At 38.8% G+C, this 21,472-nt stretch overlaps 1 long non-coding RNA gene across 1 annotated transcript in view; it reads left to right on the top strand.

Moving 5' to 3' along the window:
- The window catches only part of LOC138443486 (uncharacterized), a 507,027-nt gene that overhangs the window by 458,938 nt on the left and 26,617 nt on the right, over positions 1 to 21,472 (top strand). The window lies entirely within an intron of this gene.

Here is a 21,472-nt window from a genome sequence, read left to right as displayed (position 1 = left end):
GAATTTCACTTGGGATTTTCTCTGACTTGAAGCGGTTGTGAAGAGGCTTGGCAAAATTGAAGGAGAGACTATTCCACAGAGAACCTTCTCCCTCTCTTTGTCAGCCTTTTCCTTTCTTTTCAGCTACTCTTAGCTGCCTATCCCTTGCCACAGAGTATTTTATTCCTTTCACTTTTTTTTTTTTTTTAACAGAAGACCAGAGGACCTAGTTGCATAGTAAACTCAATGAAATAGCTAGGATTGACTGGTTTGATCTCCTTGCAGTCCAAAGGACTCGCAACAGTCTTCTCCAACACCGCAGTACAAAAGCATCAGTTCTTCAATATCAGACTTTATGTCCAACTCTCAGATCCATACATGACTACTGGAGAAACCATAGCTTTGAGTATATGGATTTTTGTCGGGCAAAGTATTTTGCATATTTGTATGCAAAATAGAGACAGCCTAATTTGCTAGCACATTCCGAGAAAGTTATCCCTCCAGAGACTCAAAACCCCTGACCCCCTCCTCACAGCTATATACAGTGAAGCTTAGAAGCTGTGAATGGGTCTCCTGGTTAGACTCTCAATGTTGAATTTGACACTGTCAGCTCTTCAAGTTTACTCAGTATTGGAGAAGTGCCAGGGAAAAGTGCTTCTCTGATGGCTCAGATGGTAAAGAATCTACCTGCAATATAGGAGGCCCAGGTTCAATCCCTGGATGAGGAAGATCCCCTGGAGAAGGGAATGGCCACCTGCTCCAGTATTCTTGCCTGGAGAATCCCATGCACAGAGGAGCCTGGCAGGCTACAGTCCATGAGGTTGAGAAGTAAGGGGAGAAAGGATCATTTAGCTATTTGGGAGAATGAAATGCCAAATGAATCACCACAGAGTAGAGAAGTGTCTGCTTAGGATTCCCTGGGGCTTTCTGAATAAACAACCAAGGGCTGAAAAATGCACTTGGGATTTTCTCTGACTTGAAGTGCTTGGAAAGAGGCTTGGTGAATTTGGAAGGAGTGACTGTTCCACAGGGAACTTTCTCCCTCTCTTTGTCAGCCTTTTCCTCTCTTTTCAGCTGCTCTTAGCTGCCCATCCCTCACCACAGAGTATTTTGTTCCTTTTGTTTTTTTCTTTATAGACCTGAGGCCCTACTTGCATAGTAAACCCAATGAGATAGCTACATTTTAATTAAATTTACGCAGCTTTTATGACACCAGTGGGTAGCCCTCAGTGGTACCCAGAGAAACCCCAGAGCCATCAGATATACTTCATATGTAATTAATCTCTAATGTTCGATTTTGTAAGATATGTAATAATGCTGCCTGGATAGAAATGAGAGCTTCAGAGAAAAGTCATATTAAAGATGAAGAGAGAAGCTTTAGGAGGAATTGGTTTTCAAGAGAGCAACTAAGTGTGAACTTTATTAAAAGGAAAAGAAATAATGGGGATATCTCGCATTAAGTAAAAATGCTTGACATCTTCAATTTTTCTGTTTCTTTTATTTTGCCCCAGACAAATGTTTCAGAGTTTGTTTTTATAATGTATACCATGTGTAATGTTACTTTTGTAGCTTCATAGATTTAATATTTGAGCAAAGGAAAGATTTGCTGTATTCAGAAATTGCAGAGAGAAAACCCCCACGGTGACTAAAGCTTCGATAGAATTTAAATCCCTTTCCCTGCAAATGTTTTGAGAAGTTTTCAATCAAGTCTTTTTTTAAAAATTTTTTTAAAGCTTTTAATTTTGTACTGAGGTATTGTTGTTGTTCAGTTGCTAAGTGGTGTCTGACTCTGTGACGCCATGGACTGAGGCACACCAGGGTTCCCTGCGCTTCACCATCTCCCCAAGTTTGCTCAAACTCATGTCCATTGAGTCAATGATACCATCCAGCCATCTTGTCTTCTGATGCCCCTTTCTTTTCTTGCCCTCAATCTTTCCCAGCATCAGGGTCTTTTCCAGTGAGTCAGCTCTTCATTGGCCAAAGTATTAGAGCGTCAGTTTCAGCATCAGTCCTTCCAATAAATATTTAAAGTTGTTTTCCTTTAGGATTGATCTCCTTGCTGTCCAAGGGACTCTCAGGATTCTTCTCCAGCACCACAGTTCAAAAGCATCAATTTTTGGCGCTCAGCTTTTTTGATGGTCCAACTCTCATATCTGTACATGACTACAGGAAAATCCATAGTTTTGACTATATGAACCTTTGTTGGCAAAGCACTGGGCTATAGCAGGTTTACAAACAATATTGTAATAATTTCAGGTGAATAGCAAAGGGGTTCAGCCATACATATACATGTATCCGTTCTCCCCCAACTCTCCCCCCATCTAGTCTGCCACATAACATTGAGCAGGGTTCCATGTGTTTCAAGTATTTGTTTTTAATTATCAAACAAATGACAAAATATTACCTAAATCAGTTGTTCTACACCTTATCTCTATCAGTACATGCTCAGATGTGTCCGATTCTTTTCTACAACTTGTAGTTTTCACTAAAAGTTCACCATCTCACTTAATCCTCACACACAGTGGGAGAAGGGACGAGATAACATTTTTACTCTTTCCATAAATTACAAAAAAATCTGCTTGTGGAGATCAAATTATTTTTCCAAGGTCAACCAAGTGGCTGAGGAAGACTATGAGTTCTGATTTACAATCTAATGGCTTTTCAATTCTACCATCCCTATCTTTTAAAATCATTATGTATATCCCAATATAAACTTCATATTAAAGTCGTTATAATGATGCTTAAGCTTAGGGGATAAATTACCTAGAAGAGATCATTCCATCACTTTCTCAACAACACCTCTGCTGTAACATGTGTGGCTTCCGTGACACAAGACCTCTTTCTGGTACCTCCTTTGCCAGCTCACCCTTTTCTTGGATTCTCCATGTGGGCAAATAGTATCTCTATCCAATCTGGAGGCCATGCTTCACTTTTCTTGACTCTCTTTACTCACTCACCCTATTTAGTTACCAAGTTCTTTAATCCTGCCTTCAAAATGATCCCAAATAGCCTTCATTCTGCTCATTTCCACTGTCACTGCTAAGATTTAAATTCTTATCTCTTTTCTGAAATTTGCCTATTAATCATGATTCTAATTTTTCCTCGCTCTATCCTCCTTACTGTGACTAGAATTATTATTGGAAAATTTTGCTTCAGTCATGATTCTTCCCCACCTAGAAACCTCTATTGACTCTATTTACAGGCAGAGTAACATGCAAATATGCTGTTATGTGAGACTCGCCATATCTACACTCAACATCTCTTTCTGCTCACTTCCTTCCCATTATTCACTTTATGCTGTACCCCCAGTGGACAAGTCCCTGACTTACCATTCTTTGACTGTTTCATGATGTCCAAATGCCTGTGCCCTTGTTTGTGGCCAATTTCTTTCCCTTTACAAGCTCAGACCCATCTATAAAGTCCTAATCAATTTCTGGGACTCAGTTCAAATGAAAGTTTCCCTGACAGCTCCCACAACCTCAAGGAACTTCTCACCAGCTTCTCTCTGCTTCCCATCATGTTAAACATTCCTTTATTTCAGCCCTTTCAAATTACATTTTAATTATTCATTTTTTATTAATAACTGGTAGTTGGGAAACAGATTAAATGGGCTTTGTGGGAAGAGTCAGGTCCCCATGAATTAACCCTAAATTATTTGATTAAATGTAATAGAATGAAAACTTGCATAGCCCACACTCTGAATTAGTAACATTTAGTCTTCTTTCCTTACCTTTCAAAAAATACCTTCTAAGCCTCAAAGGGTGAAAGGGCAAACTTAATTGTGACTTCATGGACTGTAGCCCACCAGGCTCCTCTATCCATGGAATTCTCCAGATAAGAATATTGAAGTCATTATCCATTCCCTTCTCCAAGCAATCTTCCCTACCCAGGGATTAAACCCAGATCTCCTGCATTGCAGGCAGGTTCTTTACCGTCTGAGATACCAGGGAACCCCTTTTAAAAAGGCAAGAGGGAGTAAAAGGAACCAGTCCAGTTCTATTTATATCCAGCAGAGCTTAGGTGCTGGTGTCTCATTTACAGTCACTCAAGTAGACAAGGTAGAGTAATAAAGGGTTAACCTGAGTGATAGAATTACGTATGTTTTGGGGAGCCATTCCAAACTCTAGCTGCTCTCCCACTGTTCTAAGAGCAGTGTGTGTTACCCATGAATCTCATATTCTCCTTGAGTAGTCCAGCTAGTCTGTCCTTTTCCATTAACTGATAGTGTTAATAGAGGATGAATATTCGCCTCAACACCTGAAAATACTTGTACGCAGAAAAACCCAAGCCTATTGGATGTATCCTTAGGCACCTTTTCAGACTCTCTAAGCTTCAACTATATCTAGTTTCAGCCACTCCTGTGGTGACCAACAGTGAGTAGGCTCCAGTCATATTCCCCCCCGAAACAACTGTATTGTTCTGTGTTTGGAGAACATGTCCTTTATAATTTTAATTCTCAGATTTTTTTGAAGACTTGTTTCATAGCCCAGAATACTATCCATTTTGGTAAAAAAAAATTCCATGTGCACTTGAAAGAATGAATACCCTGCCATTGTTCAGGAATGCGTTATGGGTGTCAGTAAGGTTAATTTTGTTATTTTTTATTTTCTATTTTCACGTGAATTGTTTGCTTGCTTGTTGTGGCATGTTTTCAGTTACTGATAGTCTTCTAATAGGGTTGCAGATTTTTCTATTTCTTCTTTTGTTTTTTGCCCTATATATTTTGAAATTGTATTATTAAGATACATAAAAACTTAGAATATGTACTTCTTATAAGTCAAACTCTTAATCACTATAAAATATTCCTGCTTTTATTTTACTGTTGAATCTTGCCTAAATATTTGGGAGCTACATTATTAGGTACATAAAAATTTAGAATTGTTATGTTTTTCTTATAGGTTTAGCTATTTTTTTAAACAATAGGTTTAACTTAATCATTATGAAATATTCCCCTTTAATTTTGACATTGAATCTTACCTAGGATATTTGATTCAGCTTTCTTTTGGATATTGTTTTCATGATATTCTTGTTTTCAACACCCTACTTTCATCCTTGTATTTAAGATGCACCTCTCACATGGGGCATATATTTTTTTAATTAAATCTACTTTACCATTTATTGTCCAGTTACATTTGATGTAGTTATTAATTTTTTAATCTATCATCTTATATTAGTTTTCTGCTTATCTTACCTGATTTGTAAATTAGTGGTTTTTAGCCACTTTTCAGGTAATGCGAAAACCTTTAGGGTACTCCTCTCATCGCTTTTTTGTGTCATGCCCTTCAATTCTATTATAAATACATCTCAAATCTCACAAGACATCATTATAATTGTTTTGCAGTCATTTTACCACATTTTAATCATATCTGTTTATCACCATCCCTTCCTGCATCTTGGAGTTTTAATATAGGAACATTTTTTCCTTTTACTTCAAGAATTTCCTTTAGTGTTTACTTCAGCTGGGATATATTGGAGATAAGCGCTCTCTGTACATGTGTGCCTAGAAGTCTATTTTTGTCTTCCTACTGAAGATTATCATCACCAGATATAAAGTCCTAAACTTGAAGTTTTAATTTGTTCTAGTACTTTGAAGATAGTACTCTGTTGTCTTCTGTATCACATCATTCCTGTTGAGAAACCGGCTATAAGTCTTAATGTTGCTCTTCTGAAGGCATTGTGCATTTTCCCCTCTAACTGCAGTTACATCTTGTGGCTCAGCTGGTAAAGAATCTGCCTGCAGTGTGGGAGACCTGGGTTCGATCCCTGGGTTGGGAAGATCCCCTGGAGAAGGGAAAGGCTACCCACTCCAGTATTGTGGCCTGGAGAATTCCATGAACTGTATAGCCCATGGGCTCGCAAAGAGTCAGATGAATGACTTTCATATCTATCTATATCTATCTATATCTATCTATCTATATATATGGTCATGGACTTCTGAATCTTTCGCATAATGACTTCTGTTAGGTCTGGAAAATTCTTGCCCATTCCCTTTAAAAATTGATTTGGCCCATTTTCTGTCTCCTACATTTTTGGGACTATAATTGCATATATTGATAAGTTAGACCTTTTCTTACATGCTCCATCTATCTCTATTGATACTTTCTGTACCTTCCTTCTATTTTACTCTTGATGTGTGAGTTTGGATACTTTATACTCATCTCTTTTTCTTTGTCCAATCTGATATTTAAGCCAAATGTTAAATTTGTAGTTTCAGTGACTGCATTTTTCAGTTTCTGAATTTTCACTGAAATATTTTTATGGATTCTATATATACAAATATATATAGTGAAATTCTTCATCATTTTATCCATTTTTCATTGAACGAATTAACCACAGTCATTTTCAACTAGTGTCTCAGTTAGTTGTAGGCCTGTTTCTATTGTCAGTGTTTTCTTTGGGGCCTCTTTACTGGTATGTTAGGTAATCTTTGTTGAATGACAGACTTTGTATTTGAGAAATTACAGATGGGTGTTATTGATTACAATGGGTGTTCTCTCTCAGTACAGAAGATTCCCTTTTTTTCCTGGTAAGCAACTAGAGTAGCCATCTAAACACAGTGGGAAAATGATCTGATTTCAGACTGAGTCTCAGAGCTCCTAATATCAATCCTACCTCTATTTCACCTCAACTCCTAGGGTGAAGGCTCCCAGGGACCCCAAATGAGATTCTAGAGTGTTTATTAGGGCCTTTCATATTTGCTGGGTCCTGAACTCACGTTTTTCTCTTTGAAGCACCGAGAACAATCACAAGTTTTGTTGAGTTTTTTTGGTTGCCTTTTGTATCACACAACTAAGAATTATCAAGTTATTCAAAAGGGAAACTAGCGTGCAGTGTCAAGCTTGTTTCCTTATACCTCTCTTTTCTCCGAGATGCTAGTCACTCAAATCCTGATTATCTTAAATCCTAATTCTAATTTTTATCTCCTTAATGTCATGAGGTCATCAAAACTTTGCTTATACTTCTCCTCTTAGCAGTTCCTTTTTTTCTGGGTTCTCAGCCTTCTGTCCTATACTGCTTAAGAACTGTCATATGTCTCGAGGACAAAAGTAGTAATCAGACTGTTGGGATCACTTCAGTGAACTCTAAAATTTTGGTCCCTCAAGTTGTGAACTCCCTGGAAGCTCCCTGCTGGCTTCAAACAATTTTTCCCCCCAAATTTTACTCAGATTTTCTAGTTACTAGCTGACATAGAAATACATTGCTGCTGCTGCTAAGTCACTTCAGTCATGTCTGACTCTGTGCGACCCCATAGATGGCAGCCCACCAGGCTCCACCGTCCCTGGGATTCTCCAGGCATGAACACTGGAGTGGGTTGCCATTTCCTGCTCCAATGCATGAAAGTGAAAAGTGAAAGTGAAGTCGCTCAGTCGTGTCCAAATCCTAGTGACCCCATGGACTGCAGCCCACCAGGCTCCTCCACCCATGGGATTTTCCAGGCAAGAGAACCTGAGTGGGGTCCCATTGCCTTCTCCGAGAAATACGTTAACTTTACCAATCACAGCTTTTTGCATTATTTCTCTTTCCACTCTCAAATGAAGCTGTCTCTTATAAGAAAGACTATGGTTTTGAAGGAATAATATAGGTGTGTAAACTCATTTACTTATGCACATTTACTGAGTGTCCCATTACTATTCTGATGCTCTGCTAGTTGCTAAAAATAGAGTAGTAGCACAATCTTCATCCTCAAGGATTCCCAGTTCGGTTGGGTGATAAGAAGGTAAACACATGATGAGTACAGGTGTTAAGTGCGGTCTTAAGACAGGTGCACAGGATTCTCCCATAAGCAGGACAAGGAGACTCATTTAGTCAGACAGCTGGGGAGGGAAACAAATCTTGTCACTTTGGCACATTCTGATTTTCTCCATTTAAAATGTCCCTACTGCTATATAGGATCAAAGAGTACAGCTCCCCAGGTAACACAGAGATGGGTCAAAGTATTTTTAGCTCTTCATTGTCCACTCCAGATTGGTTTCAAAAACACTGTGCGAAAGAAAGGAATGTAACCTATATATCAGCTGGGGATTTCAGGGTATAAATTGACCTGGAATCCAGAAAATTTCCACAGCTTACATTATCTGCTAATTTGGAAAATTTATAATCTCAAGGCCCCATGACTTCTGCCTGCTACAACCTTGTACTGTGTATAGTTTTACTCTAAACATATGTCAGTTTGGGATCTTTATGTTGCAAATAATGAGAATTCCAACTCAAACTATAAGAGGCTTAAATATTAAAGGTGATTTCCTGAATTACCTATCTGGAAAACTAAATTGAGGAGTGAAGGTTAGTTAACCCAACATCCCGACATCATTACCTCTGTGCTCTGCTATTCAAGTATAAGCTTCATCTAAACCTGACTCCCTCAGGGTCTTAGGACACAACCAGAGCTGCATTATAATTTGTTCAAGCCCAAGTGAGAGGATTTTCCTCTTAGAATTCCAGCAAAGTTCCTAACCCTCATTCTGACTGCGCCAGATAAGGTGAGGAGGAGGAGCACATGCTCAGTTGTGTCTGACTCGTAGCAACCCCACGGACTAGCCCACCAGGCTCCACTGTCCATGGAATGTTCCAAGCAAGCATACTGGAGTGGGTTGCCATTTTCTACTCCAGGGGATCTTCCAGAACCAGGGATCGAAACCACGTCTCTTGTATCTTCTGCCTCAGCAGGTGGATTCTTTGTCTCTAGTGCCGCCAAGATTACATGCCCGCTATTGAAGCGTGTCCACATCTATGGGCAGGAAAACAGAATGTGCCGTCTGGAGTTATTCTTCCACAAGCACAGGAACTATGATTGAAGGATGGACGCCAGAATGAAATCTGGATTTTGTTAAGAAAGGAGAACAAAAGACTACTGATTTTTGGTACATAAGCAAAAACATCCATTATATCCACTGACAGAAAAGTCAGTTCCCACTGGAGTTCCTTCCAAAGGAACTAGCTACACACAAATCCTACTGAAAAATGTAGGTGTTACCAAAGAGTTTCTGAGCGACAGAGTTAGCTGTGTAATATGCATATATCACAGTGCATAATTTATTTAAAAATGTCCATCTTAGCTATGGTTGCCTTCCTTTCCCAATTTTCTTTTCAGCCATCCCTTATCTGGTGTTTCAAATGTCCCTTACCTGTCCCTCACCTTCTTCCCAGAGAAAGTGTCCAGATTCTCTGATTTCTTTTCTTTAGGGGAAGTCTTGATACCAGGCAGCAGTGGATTTAAAGTAGGAAGTTTGAACAGACCTCTACCCTAACTCTTATTCACATGTCTCTCAAAAACTACAGTCTCCTTAAAAGGAATTAATGGAGAATAAAAATGTGACCATCTTATCACACTATTAAATGCTCCTTCGTATTAATAAAAGGGAAATATTTCCACACAATTATTTGTATCCAAAGATAGCAGTATTATTCGTTATAGCTAAAAAGTGGGAACTTTCTAAATGTCAATCTGTGAGTGAAAGGATACACAAAATGTAAAGTATTAGTACAGTAGAACACTGCTCGGCAATAAAAAGGAACAGTTACTAATACACATCATGTTGTGAATGCACTTTAAAAACATTATACTAACTGAAAACAAGCCGGATGAAAAGGGCCATTTATTTTATTCTATTTATCTTTAATGCCAAGAGAAAGAAAATCTGTGGAGACTGAAAGGAGACCATTGGTTGCCTGGGCCTAGAGTAGGAATGGAGAATTGGCAAGTAAATGTGCAGAATCTTTGGGGGATGAGAAATATGTTCTAAAATGGGATTGAGGTAAAGGGCATGCAGCTCTGTAAACTTACTAAAAATCACTGAATGCTTAAAATGGGTAAGTTTTATGGTATATCAATTATACCATAATAAGCCTCTTAAAAAAAAAAAGTAGGTATGATGTGTGCTTTGCTCACCAAAACGTGAGTAAATTGAACATGTCACTTTAAGGCAAAACACTGACAGCCTGCACACGAGTCTTATCAACTCTTTCCTCTGATTCAGTAACCATGGGGGTAAATGTTTCAGTAGAGCTTCCCTCAGCCCTGCCCTGCTCTCTGTGTGATGACAAAGAGCAGAGCCCCCACCACGCCATGGTGAACATGGCCATGAGCAGGAAACAGACCCTTGTTTGATAAAGCCACTGTAGTTTAAAGATACACACATACACACACACACACACACACATACATATATATTAAAAATACACAATAAAAATGAGAGATGTTAATAACACCGCAATGCTTTTCATTAAAAACTCAGATTTTTTGGTACCATATAAACAGTATATTGTTGGACATGGAATGGCTTTAGACTGCTCCTCCTATGCCACCAGTTAATTAAGGCTTTGAGGATTCCAGGAATAGGGGGGAAACGCCTATTTTGCCTCATAAATGCCACAAACCCAGGATGTGAGACGTAAGTTTCACCTGCTTCCTTGATTTTTCCAATCTCCGAGTCTCATGGCAACGAGAGCGAGCGAGCCATGCAATACTTTGAGCTTCGAAAAATAATTAGAAGCTGCAAGGTGTCTGTGTCTCACTCTAAAGTCAAAATGATTTATGCTACTTATTATTTAATGACCGATGCTTTGACATCCTCGTTTCACAACTGCAATTGAAAAATATCACATTGTAATATTTATGTTGTTGAAGGCAAGCATTTTTGTTTTTATACTTTGTATTTAATTCATTCAACATCCTTTTCACTTCATTGCTCCCTCTCTCCCTTGGCAAGAACACACTCATGTACAGAGCTCAGATCAGCTGTCAGTATCTGTGAGCTCTGAGAGGGCCCTAAATTTGGCAGGATATCCTCCCCTTTGCAAGAGATATTCCAAATGAACCAGCCAAATGCTGGGCTTTCCTCTGCTTGCAACCCACATTTTTCAAAAGTCTTTAAACTCCTTCCTTCTCCCTTCAACTCTCAAGGGGAATTGCACTGATAAGGTTTCTGTTCATCAAAAGAATGGAATGGCAGTGGCTCTGCTATTCCCAGGACACCTCCTTCTGGAAAAGGGCTGCTTCTCCCCTGAGAAGCTATTATAAAGAACAGGAGTTCTCCAGCTCCCATCATGAATGTATCACTCCACTTCAGTTATTGTTTCTGTGGATTCCTTTTTCCTCCTGTCTCTCTCCCCCACCCTCAAGCAGTTTTTAAAATCCATTACCTAGGGAGTTTCAAATTGTATCTGACCTATTGATTCCATGAGATGGCCGTGTCCAATGGGCATGCAATGCAATATACAGCTTGGAGCCTAGGAAAAGGCAACTCACTGATGAAATAAGGAATACAAAACAGTAAACCACAATTTGGAATTTCTAGGGAGATGAAAGAAATATTAAGTATCCTGAGATGGAGTTGGGAAATGAAATGGTATACGTAATGAATCTATGGAAAGCACTATGCAAAGATAAGATGTTGCCTTTATTAATTGCTAGAAAATCTAATCTTAGTTCATTAGGGGCTACATGTGCTTCATCCACATCTCTCTCATGGATTTTAGGATATTTTGTTGCTGGCATACACCTGTAATCAGATGATGCTTAAAAGGGAGGGAGGCATTATATTAAAAGTTGTCAGTTTTCACCCTTTTGCAAATTGAGGGAAAGTTTTGTGGGAGGTAACAACACCTCAGAAACAAACACTGGTTAAACGACCCCGTGATGCAGGGCATCTATCAAAAGAAGGGTCTGCTAGAAATCTGCCTCTTTTGCTCTCATAGTAGATATGACTGTCTGGTCTGAGATAATTGCTATGCCATGGACCAAGATATTGGATAATTCAGTCTGTTTAATTCAACCAAATCTTTATTTTGTGCTAACCTGTGACCCAACTGCTGTGTTCATCTCTCTGGGGATATTAAAAATATGTAAGACATGGCCCATAACCTCAAGGAGTTAAGATTATAATTGAAGGAACTTAACGATCAAATTGGTTTTAAAATGGAGGAGGCATTACAAATGGTTAAGATTGATTCTTCATTTTCTTTCTCTAACATATTAGCTTGAACAATCAAGAAATAGTCATGCTTTGGAGGAAAAATGAACATATTCAAATAAAATGGAAACACGAGCTTTTTATATTGTGCCTCAAGTAACAAAGCTTCCCTTTTTTCATTCAGCAGAATGAGTGGAGGGACCTACAGAATTAGATATATAATGTGTGGCCACTCTTCAGTAACCACTATTGAACTTCAAAATGAGTTTAGTCATTAGCTTTGACAAATGAGGAGTCTGTTATTGATTTTTACACATGTCTATCATGGGATCTATTTAAAAAGATCAGTCAATTCCAAGAAAGATTATGTTAATCTTACTGGTTTGATTTCCTAATGGGAGGAGGCAGAGCAGGAAGTCAAAGGAGAGGTCCAGAAACTGGCAGTATCTGTATCATTTTCTTAAATCAATTCAAAAAAAGAAATTGGAAAAAAAAATCAAGTGTCTCTGTCTTATATAAAAAAGTGAAGAAGTTATTGATAAATCATTCCAGACAATGTTAACCAACAGCTTGAGAAGTTCACAAAAAGGGACAATGACAGGAGGGATACAATTACTAATTTATTTGTCTTTTTATGGTTCAGTTAAGAGTATCTTAGGTAGTTGAGCACATGGCAGCCCGTCAGACTTCACAGGGTAGCTGTCAGAGTTTTGACTGATGTACAAACACTACTTGCTCGGTTTGCCCTTCCTTTCAGTGGAGTGCACTGAAGACAGCTTGTTGGTAATTTTTATTTAATGCTCCCAGGATCTTGGCTGCACTTTGATCGAAAGTTCTAACAATAAAACACCACTCCCTGAAATTTCCAAGGTTTCTGCTATAAGCACTTCTCCACTTAAACAAGATCTTCCTTTGGGATGAGACAACCGTTTAGGGTCTTTTCTGATGCTTTCTGATGTCGGAAACAGTTGTTTAGCATGTTGGAGAGCATTTTATTTTGTTTGTTTTTGATGAGCTACCTAAGAAAGTCTAAAAGAAAAATAAAACGCAAGGAATTAGCAGTGCAAAGACTCAGCAGGGCTGTAGGAGGCCTTCATAATTCTGAATTGGCAAATGACAAGGTGCACCCCCTCCGACAATTTTCAACCTTCTTATCCCCTCTCCTCATTCCTCACCGTCAGTCTAATCTACTCATTATGGGAAACTGTTGATATCATAACAGTCTGTGATGTACATCTAGAATTTTATCTTAGTTTTCTCAAAATTGAGTCTTCTGGTCCAAAACCTCTTTCAAACAGTCGTGGACTGTTTGGTATTTGATCTGCTGCTGCTGCTAAGTCGCTTCAGTCGTGTCTGACTCTGTGCGAACCCATAGACGACAGCCCACCAGGCTTCACCGTCCCTGGGATTCTCCAGGTATTTGATCTGAAGCCTTTTAATTATATGGGAATTACAGACCAGTTTTTATACCATTTAAAATCCTTGAGCACATGTTTGAAGGTAGTCAATTGTAATATGGCCTTGAAATCCTTTTACATAATAAGGCAGCCACCTGGTACACATCATCTGATAACCTCTTCCATCCATAGAAGATCCTCTCAGTGAGATATTCAGAGACTGTGTTTCTAAAGCTATCATGATTCTCAATACAAAACCCAATTGAGTTGTATTCTCATAGAGAAACTCTGAAGTGCTATGACATAGGCTTAATGAGCAAATCTTTTGAAGGCATACTTTGGCAGTAACTGGGATTAATCTCTCCTAAACTGGCAGTCATATGGTATATTTTTATTGTATTTATTTAACTTTTTGGATTAATATTTGCATAAGTCCAACATTTTGGAATCCTACCCCTAACAGAGTGATAATCACTTCATACAGGAAATGATATTTTATCATAGAAAAAAAATGTAGGAAGAATATAAACTCAGAATAAAGTCCAGTTCTTTAAACTGAACAAATTTAGCTTTATGAAAATATCATTTCATTGTTATATCAGTTAAGTTTGATTATTCTGTAGAAAAAAATCCTAAAACCTTAGAGCCCTTAAAATGCATTCCTTGATCAAGCCATATATACACTGGGTCTTTTTTTGAGGGATCTCTACATTTTTCCATAATGTGAGAAGCATGGAAAAAGTAAGAGAGTGAGAGGCAACCTACAGGCTGAAACTTAACATTTCTGCAAGGAAGAAATAATATGATCTCCATTCATATTCTATTGTCCAAACAAACCACATGGGTTCAGCCCTGACTCAACGAGGTAGAAGTGCATACATACTTTTGCATGGAGTGACTCTGGAAACTCATGGGTATTATGTAGTCTATACTTTTCACCTTGAAGAAGCCCCAGTTATTTCTCACCTCTTTATCCTAAATGCCTATCACTCCATCTGACCCACAGGATTAGTAATTGATTCAAAACTTAAACCCAGGTGTTTTGACTCAATTTCTTCCCCACCTCAAGACCTGTTCCACAATAGCTGATACTGTTAAACATCTACAAAGATAAAGACCATGTTTATAGAGAAGTCCTGAGGAATGCTCATCATTATATTTTTGTTTCAGAACAATCCCCCAAGATAATTATGACAGCTGTTTTAATCCTGATTATGGATTTAAGGAAACTGAGGTTTAGAGGGAAGGAAAATGGCTGACCCAAGATCCTATAATAAATGGTGGAGTGAGGGCTCAAGGCAAGATTCCTGCCTGAATCGCTGAATCCTACTGAGTTGGCAGGGATAATGTGTATCAGCAGCCCGGTGGCAGCAAGCCCCGGGATTAGAAGTGCCCCTGTGACATCTGTTGCCCTGCATCTGTTTCAAGGTCAGTTCTCCCCAAACTTTAGCTTTGTAAATTTCTTTTCATTGAGTTCTGATTCCATTTGAATGGAAAACTCTAGCCTCGGTTTCTACAGATGTGCTGAATCAGTCCTTTGCTCTGGCATCTCTCCCTAGACTCCTTTGGCAGGCAGAGAATACCCATCCCTGTGGGGAGGTGAAAGTGAAAGTCACTCAGTTGTGTCCGACTCTTTATGGCCCCATGGACTGTTACAGCTCATGGAATTCTCCAGGCCAGAATACTGGGATGGGTAGCCGTTCCCTTCTCCAGGGCATCTTCCCAGCCCAGGGATCAAATGCAGATCTCCGGCATTGTAGGATTCTTTACCAGCTGAGCCACCAGGGAAGCCGCATGGTGAGACACTAGAGCTGAAATGTAGTACACATGTTTCCCTTAGGATATGAGCCTGAGACTACAGTGTAGGCAAAACAGCATAAGATGACAAGTTGCTTGCGGAAAAAGGCCTCCACAAAATCTGCTTTCAAACTTTTTGAGATTTATTTACAAAAATGTTTCAAAATATTATTTCTGATAATAATAATCAAATACTGGATAATTATAGTGATTTTTTTGTTTTAGTAATTTGATTTTTTAAAAAAATCATACACTTTTTTCATTTGTTCCTGTCATAGTACTGCATACTTTCTATGTTTTATTGACTGAGGAAATTTCAAAATTATCTCCCTTTTACTGTGAGACGCCAGGAAGATACAAGAGAATACTGTTTGTAACTCTCAACTGAAAAGAAACCTATTCTATTTTCTAAATTTTCATTGATATTCAGTTCAGTTCAGTCGCTCAGTCATGTCCGACTCTTTGCGACCCCATGAATTGCAGCATGCCAGGCCTCCTTGTCTATCACCAACTCCCAGAGTTCACTCAAACTCATGTCCATCGAGTCGGTGATGCCATCCAGCCATCTCATCCTCTGTCGTCCCCTTCTCTTCCTGCCCCCAATCCCTCCCAGCATCAGAGTCTTTTCCAATGAGTCAATTCTCCCCATGAGGTGGCCAAAGTGCTGGAGTTTCAGCTTTAGCATCAGTCCTTCCAGTGAACACCCAGGACTAATCTCCTTTAGAATGGACTGGTTGGATCTCCTTGCAGTCCAAGGGACTCTCAAGAGTCTTCTCCAACACCACAGTTCAAAAGCATCAGTTCTTCGGTGCTCAGCTTTCTTCACAGTCCAACTCTCACATCCATACATGACTACTGGAAAAACTATAGCCTTGACTAGATGGACCTTTGTTGGCAAAGTAATGTCTCTGCTTTTCAATATGCTATCTAGGTTGGTCATAACTTTTCTTCCAAGGAGTAAGCGTCTTTTAATTTCATGGCTGCAATCACCATCTGCAGTGACTGATATTCAGCTACATTTATATGCTACCAAAAGATTGTCTCTCTTGTGAGCCTATTCTCCCTGAGATTTTATCTCTAGGTTGAAGCAATTTTGACTCTTCAGAGAATGTTTGCCTCAACCTTCCACAAAAGTATATAAAGATCAAATAGCTACACTAAGAGCAAGGCTGATATGTTTGTATTTTAATTGTAGTTACAGAAAGAAACATTTTCTTAGAAAATTATTTTACTCTAAAGGGAATGTGGTTGGTTTAGGTGTTGAAGGACTATTCCTTTCCCTGTGGTTTCTGGGAAGTTCAAATGTTTTCAAGATGGCATTATGTATGAAAACTGTATATTTAGGAAGATCCAACCTCTTATACTTTCTCTGGAAGTAAATAAGTTTAACATTTTGATGTTCTTATGTGAATATAGAAATTAATATAATGAGATTTTGCAATGTCTTAGAAATTAAATATCATTTCAGTTATGTCCATATAATCTCTTTAAAGTTATTATAATATGCCAGTAAATCTCACTTAACATATATTTAGGGACTAATGTGATAATCAAAATGTCAATTTATTGAATGAAAATTTTAAAAAAATGTCAAAATTGATTTGTTCTGAGACTATTATGAAGTCCTCTCAATATTTAGAAAAATAGAGTATTTACTTTAAAATGAGATAAAATTTGTGTTTTTCTTGTTTGTAAAGTGGGGTGACAATACCTTTCAAACTAATATGAATATTAGATATATTAGCATTTAAAGTGAAAGTGGCTCAGTCATGTCCAACTCTTTGTGACCCCCATGGACTATATGGTCCATGGAATTCTCCAGGCCAGAATACTGGGATGGGTTGCCATTCCCTTCTACAGGGGATCTTCCCAACCAAGGGATCGAAACCAGGTCTCCCTCATTGCAGGCAGATTCTTTACCAGTGGAGTTATGAGGGAAACTTTTAAGACAGTGGCAATTTTACAGACATTGGTTTAGAAACATTTTTCAGCAGTAACTTTATAAATCAAGTGCTTACATATTTACAAGTCTCTCTGGACTCTATTCTGTCCCATTGGTCTGTTTATCCTTGTACCAATTGTTGTTGTTCAGTCACTCCTTTGTGTCCAACTCTTTGTGACACCATGGACTGCAGAATGCCAGGCTTCCCTGTCCTTCGCTATTTCCCAGAGTTTGCTGAAACTCATGTCCATTGAGTTGGAGATGCCATCCAATCATCTTGTCCTCTGTCGCCCCTTTCTCCTCCTGCCTGCAATCTTTCCCAGCATCAGGGTCTTTTCAAATGAGTCAGTTCTTCACATCACATGGCCAAAGTATTGGAGCTTCAGCTTCAGTCCTTCCAATGAATATTTAGGGTTTATTTCCTTTATGATTGATTGGTTTCATCTCCTTCCTATACAAGGGACTCTCAAGAGTCTTCTCCAGCACCACAGTTCAAAGACATCAGTTCTCTGGTGCTCAGCAATTTTTATTGTCCAGTTCTCATATTCATACATGACTCCCGGAAAAACCATAGCTTTGACTAGACAGACCTTTGTTGGCAAAGTAATATGCTGTCTACGTTTGCCAGATTTTTTCTTCCAAGGGGCAAGTATCTTTTAATTTCATGGCTGCAGTCACTGTCCACAGTGATTTTGGAGCCCAGGAAAATAAAATCTGTCACTGTTCCTATTGCTTCCCCATCTATTTGCCATGAAGTGATAGGGCTGGATGCCAGGATCTTAGTTTTTTGAATGTTGAGTTTTAAGCCAGATTTTTCACTCTTCTCTTTCACCTTCATCCAGAGACTCTTTAATTCTCCTGTGCTTTCTGCCATAAGGGTGGTATCATCTGCATATCTGAAGTTATTGATATTTCTCCCAGAAATCTTGATTCCAGCTTGTGCTTCATCCAGCTTGGCATTTAGCATGATGTACTCTGTATATAAATTAAATAAGCACAGTGACAATGTACAGCCTTGACATACTCCTTTCCCAGTTTTGAACCAGTCCTTTGTTCCATGTCCGGTTCTAACTGTTGCTTCTTGACCTACATACAGGTTTCTCAGGAGGCAGGTAAGGTGGTCTGATAGTCCCATCTCCTTAAGAATTTTCCACACTTTTTTGTGATTCATGCAGTCAAAGTCTTTACATAGAGAATGAAGCAGAAGTAAATGTTTTTCTGGAATTCTCTTGATTTTTCTACGATCCAACAGGCAATTTGATCTCTGGTTCTTCTGCCTTTTCTAAATTCTTTTCTATATCTGGAAGTTCTTGGTTACATACTGTTGAAGCCTAGCTTGGAGAATTTTGAACTTTGCTTTGCTAGCATGTGAAATGAGTGTAATTGTGTGGTAGTTTGAACATTCTTTGTCATTGCCTTTCTTTGGGATTGGAATGAAAACTGATGTTTTCCAGTCCTATGGCCATTGCTGAGTTTTCCAAATTTACTGGCATATTGAGTGCAGCCCTTTACCAGCATAACCTTTTAGGATTTGAAATAGCTCAGCTGGAATTCTATCACCTCCACTAGCTTTGTTTGTAGTAACCACCAAAGACTCACTTGACTCCACATGCCAGGATATCTGACTCTAGGTATGTGATCACATCATTGTGGTTATCCAGCTCATGAAGATCTTTTTTGTGTAGTCCTTCTGTGTATTCTTGTCACCACTTCTTAATATCTTCTGCTTCTGTTAGGTCTTTCTGATAGCTCAGTTGGTGAAGAATCTGCCTGCAATGCAGGAGACCTGGGTTTGATCCCTGGATTGGGAAGATCCCCTGGAGAAGGGAAAGGTTACCCACTCCAGTATTCTGGCCTAGAGAATTTCATAGACTGTATAGTCCATGGGGTCGCAAAGAGTAGGATACGACTGAGCGATTTTCACTTTCACTTTTCACCTTCTGTTAGGTCTAAACTGTTTCTGTCCTTTATTGTGTCCATCTTTGCAAGAAATGTTCCCTTGGTATCTCTAATTTTCTTGATGAGATCTCTAGTCTTTCCCATTCTACTTTTCCCCCCTATTTCTTTGCCTTGTTCGCTTAGGCTGTCTTATCCATCGTTGCTATTTGGAACTCTGCTTTCAGATGGGTATATCTTTCCTTTTCTCCTTTGCCTTTTATTTCTCTTCTTTTCCCAGCTATTTGTAAGGCCTCCTCAGACAACTTTTGCCTTTTTGCATTTCTTTGTCTTAGGGATGGTTTTGATCACCACCTCCTATACAATGTTACGAACTTCATCCAGAGTTCTTCAGGCAGTCTATCAGCTGTAATCCCTTGAATCTATTTGTCAGTTCCACTGCATAATCACAACAGATTTGATTTAGGTCATACCTAATGGCCTAGTAATTTTCTCTGCTTTCTTCAATTTAAGTCTGGATTTTGCAATATGGAGATCATGATCAGAGCCACATTTAGCTCCTGGTCTAATTATTGCTGCCTGTATATAGCTTCTCCATCTTTGGCTACAAAGAATATATTAATCTGATTTTGGTATTGACCATCTAGTGAACCTTCTAATTTATGTAGATTTAGAAGTCTTATATGTGGTAGTATAAGTTGTAATGCAAATCTTCTGAATATGTTCTTGAGTTTTATTTTGGTCCTTTGTGCTTCCATACAAATTTTGGAATGTCAATATCCACAAAGAAAAATTTCCTAAGATTATGATTGGGTATCAGTTTTCCCAAAATATAATCTCCATCTATAAATGCATCATATTTCCCACTTGTTTAGTTCTCTTTAATTTTTCTAAGAAATTTTTTTATCATCTTCTGTACAGAAGGCTTTCATGTCTTTTTACTTTCATGTTCTTCCTGTGGATTTATTCCTAGTATTTTATTTTACGCTCTTGTGAGCAGTGTTGCTTTTAAATTCCATTTTCTAAATGTCTGCAACTGGTACATAAGAGAAATGTACCTCGTGGCCAGGGATCTTGGTAAATTCACTTGATAATCCTGTTGGTTTTAGTGTTTTGTTTTGTTTTCATTTTCAGGAAAACAAACATTTTTTTTGTGTGTGAATAATTCTGTTTTATTTCCACATGTCCATTCCATATCCCTTTATTTTTTTTCCAGCTTCACTGAGATGTAAGTGACATATGACACTGTATAAGTTTAAGGTGTTCAGCATGATTTGATATCTTTATATGTTGTGAAATGATCATGGCAGTAGGGTTAGTAACACCTATGTCACCTTCAGTTCAGTTCAGTTCAGTCACATCCGACTCTTTGTGACCCCATGAATCACAGCACGCCAGGCCTCCCTGTCCATCACCAACTCCCGGAGTTCACTCAGACTCACGTCCATCGAGTCAGTGATGCCATCCAGCCATCTCATCCTCTGTCGTCCCCTTCTCCTCCTGCCACCAAACCCTCCCAGCATCAGCCTTTTCCAACGAGTCAACTCTTCGCATGAGGTGGCCAAAGTACTGGAGTTTCAGCTTTAGCATCAGTCCTTCCAAAGAAATCCCAGGGTTGATCTCCTTTAGAATGGACTGGTTGGATCTCCTTGCAGTCCAAGGGACTCTCAAGAGTCTTCTCTAACACCACAGTTCAAAAGCATCGATTCTTCGGTGCTCAGCTTTCTTCACAGTCCAAGTCTTGCATCCATACATGACCATTGGAAAAACCATAGCCTTGACTAGACGGACCTTTGTTGGCAAAGTAATGTCTCTGCTTTTTAATATGCTGTCTAGGTTGGTCATAACTTTTCTTCAAAGGAGTAAGTGTCTTTTCATTTCATGGCTGCAGTCACATCTGCAGTGATTTTGGAGCCCCCCAAAATAAAGTCTGACATTGTTTCCACTGTTTCCCCATCTATTTTCCATAAAGTGATGGGAACAGATGCCATGATCTTCGTTTTCTGAATGTTGAGCTTTAAGCCAACTTTTTCACACTCCTCTTTCACTTTCATCAAGAGGCTTTTTAGTTCTTCACTTTCTGCCATAAGGGTGGTATCATCTGCATATCTGAGGTTATTGATATTTCTCCCGGCAATCTTGATTCCAGCTTGTGTTTCTTCCAGTCCAGTGTTTCTCATGATGTACTCTGCACATAAGTTAAATAAGCAGGGTGACAATATGTAGCCTTGACGTACTCCTTTTTCTATTTGGAACCAGTCTGTTGTTCCATGTCCAGTTCTAACTGTTGCTTCCTGGCCTGCATATAGGTTTCTCAAGAGGCAGGTCTGGTATTCCCATCTCTTTTAGAATTTTCCACAGTTTACTGTGATCCACACAGTCAAAGGCTTTGGCATAGTCAATAAAGCAGAAATAGATGTTTTTCTGGAACTCTCTTGCTTTTTCCATGATCCAGCAGATGTTGACAATTTGATCTATGTATTTTTTCTGTGATGAGAACATTTAAGATCTACTTTCTTAGCAATACATTACTGTTATATTGCAACTCA

Source organism: Ovis canadensis, chromosome 7 (genome assembly GCF_042477335.2).
Source record: "Ovis canadensis isolate MfBH-ARS-UI-01 breed Bighorn chromosome 7, ARS-UI_OviCan_v2, whole genome shotgun sequence".
In the NCBI taxonomy this organism is placed as follows: domain Eukaryota; kingdom Metazoa; phylum Chordata; class Mammalia; order Artiodactyla; family Bovidae; genus Ovis; species Ovis canadensis.
The sequence above is the reverse complement of the archived record's forward strand: the minus strand, read 5'-3'. Positions and strand labels throughout refer to the sequence as shown.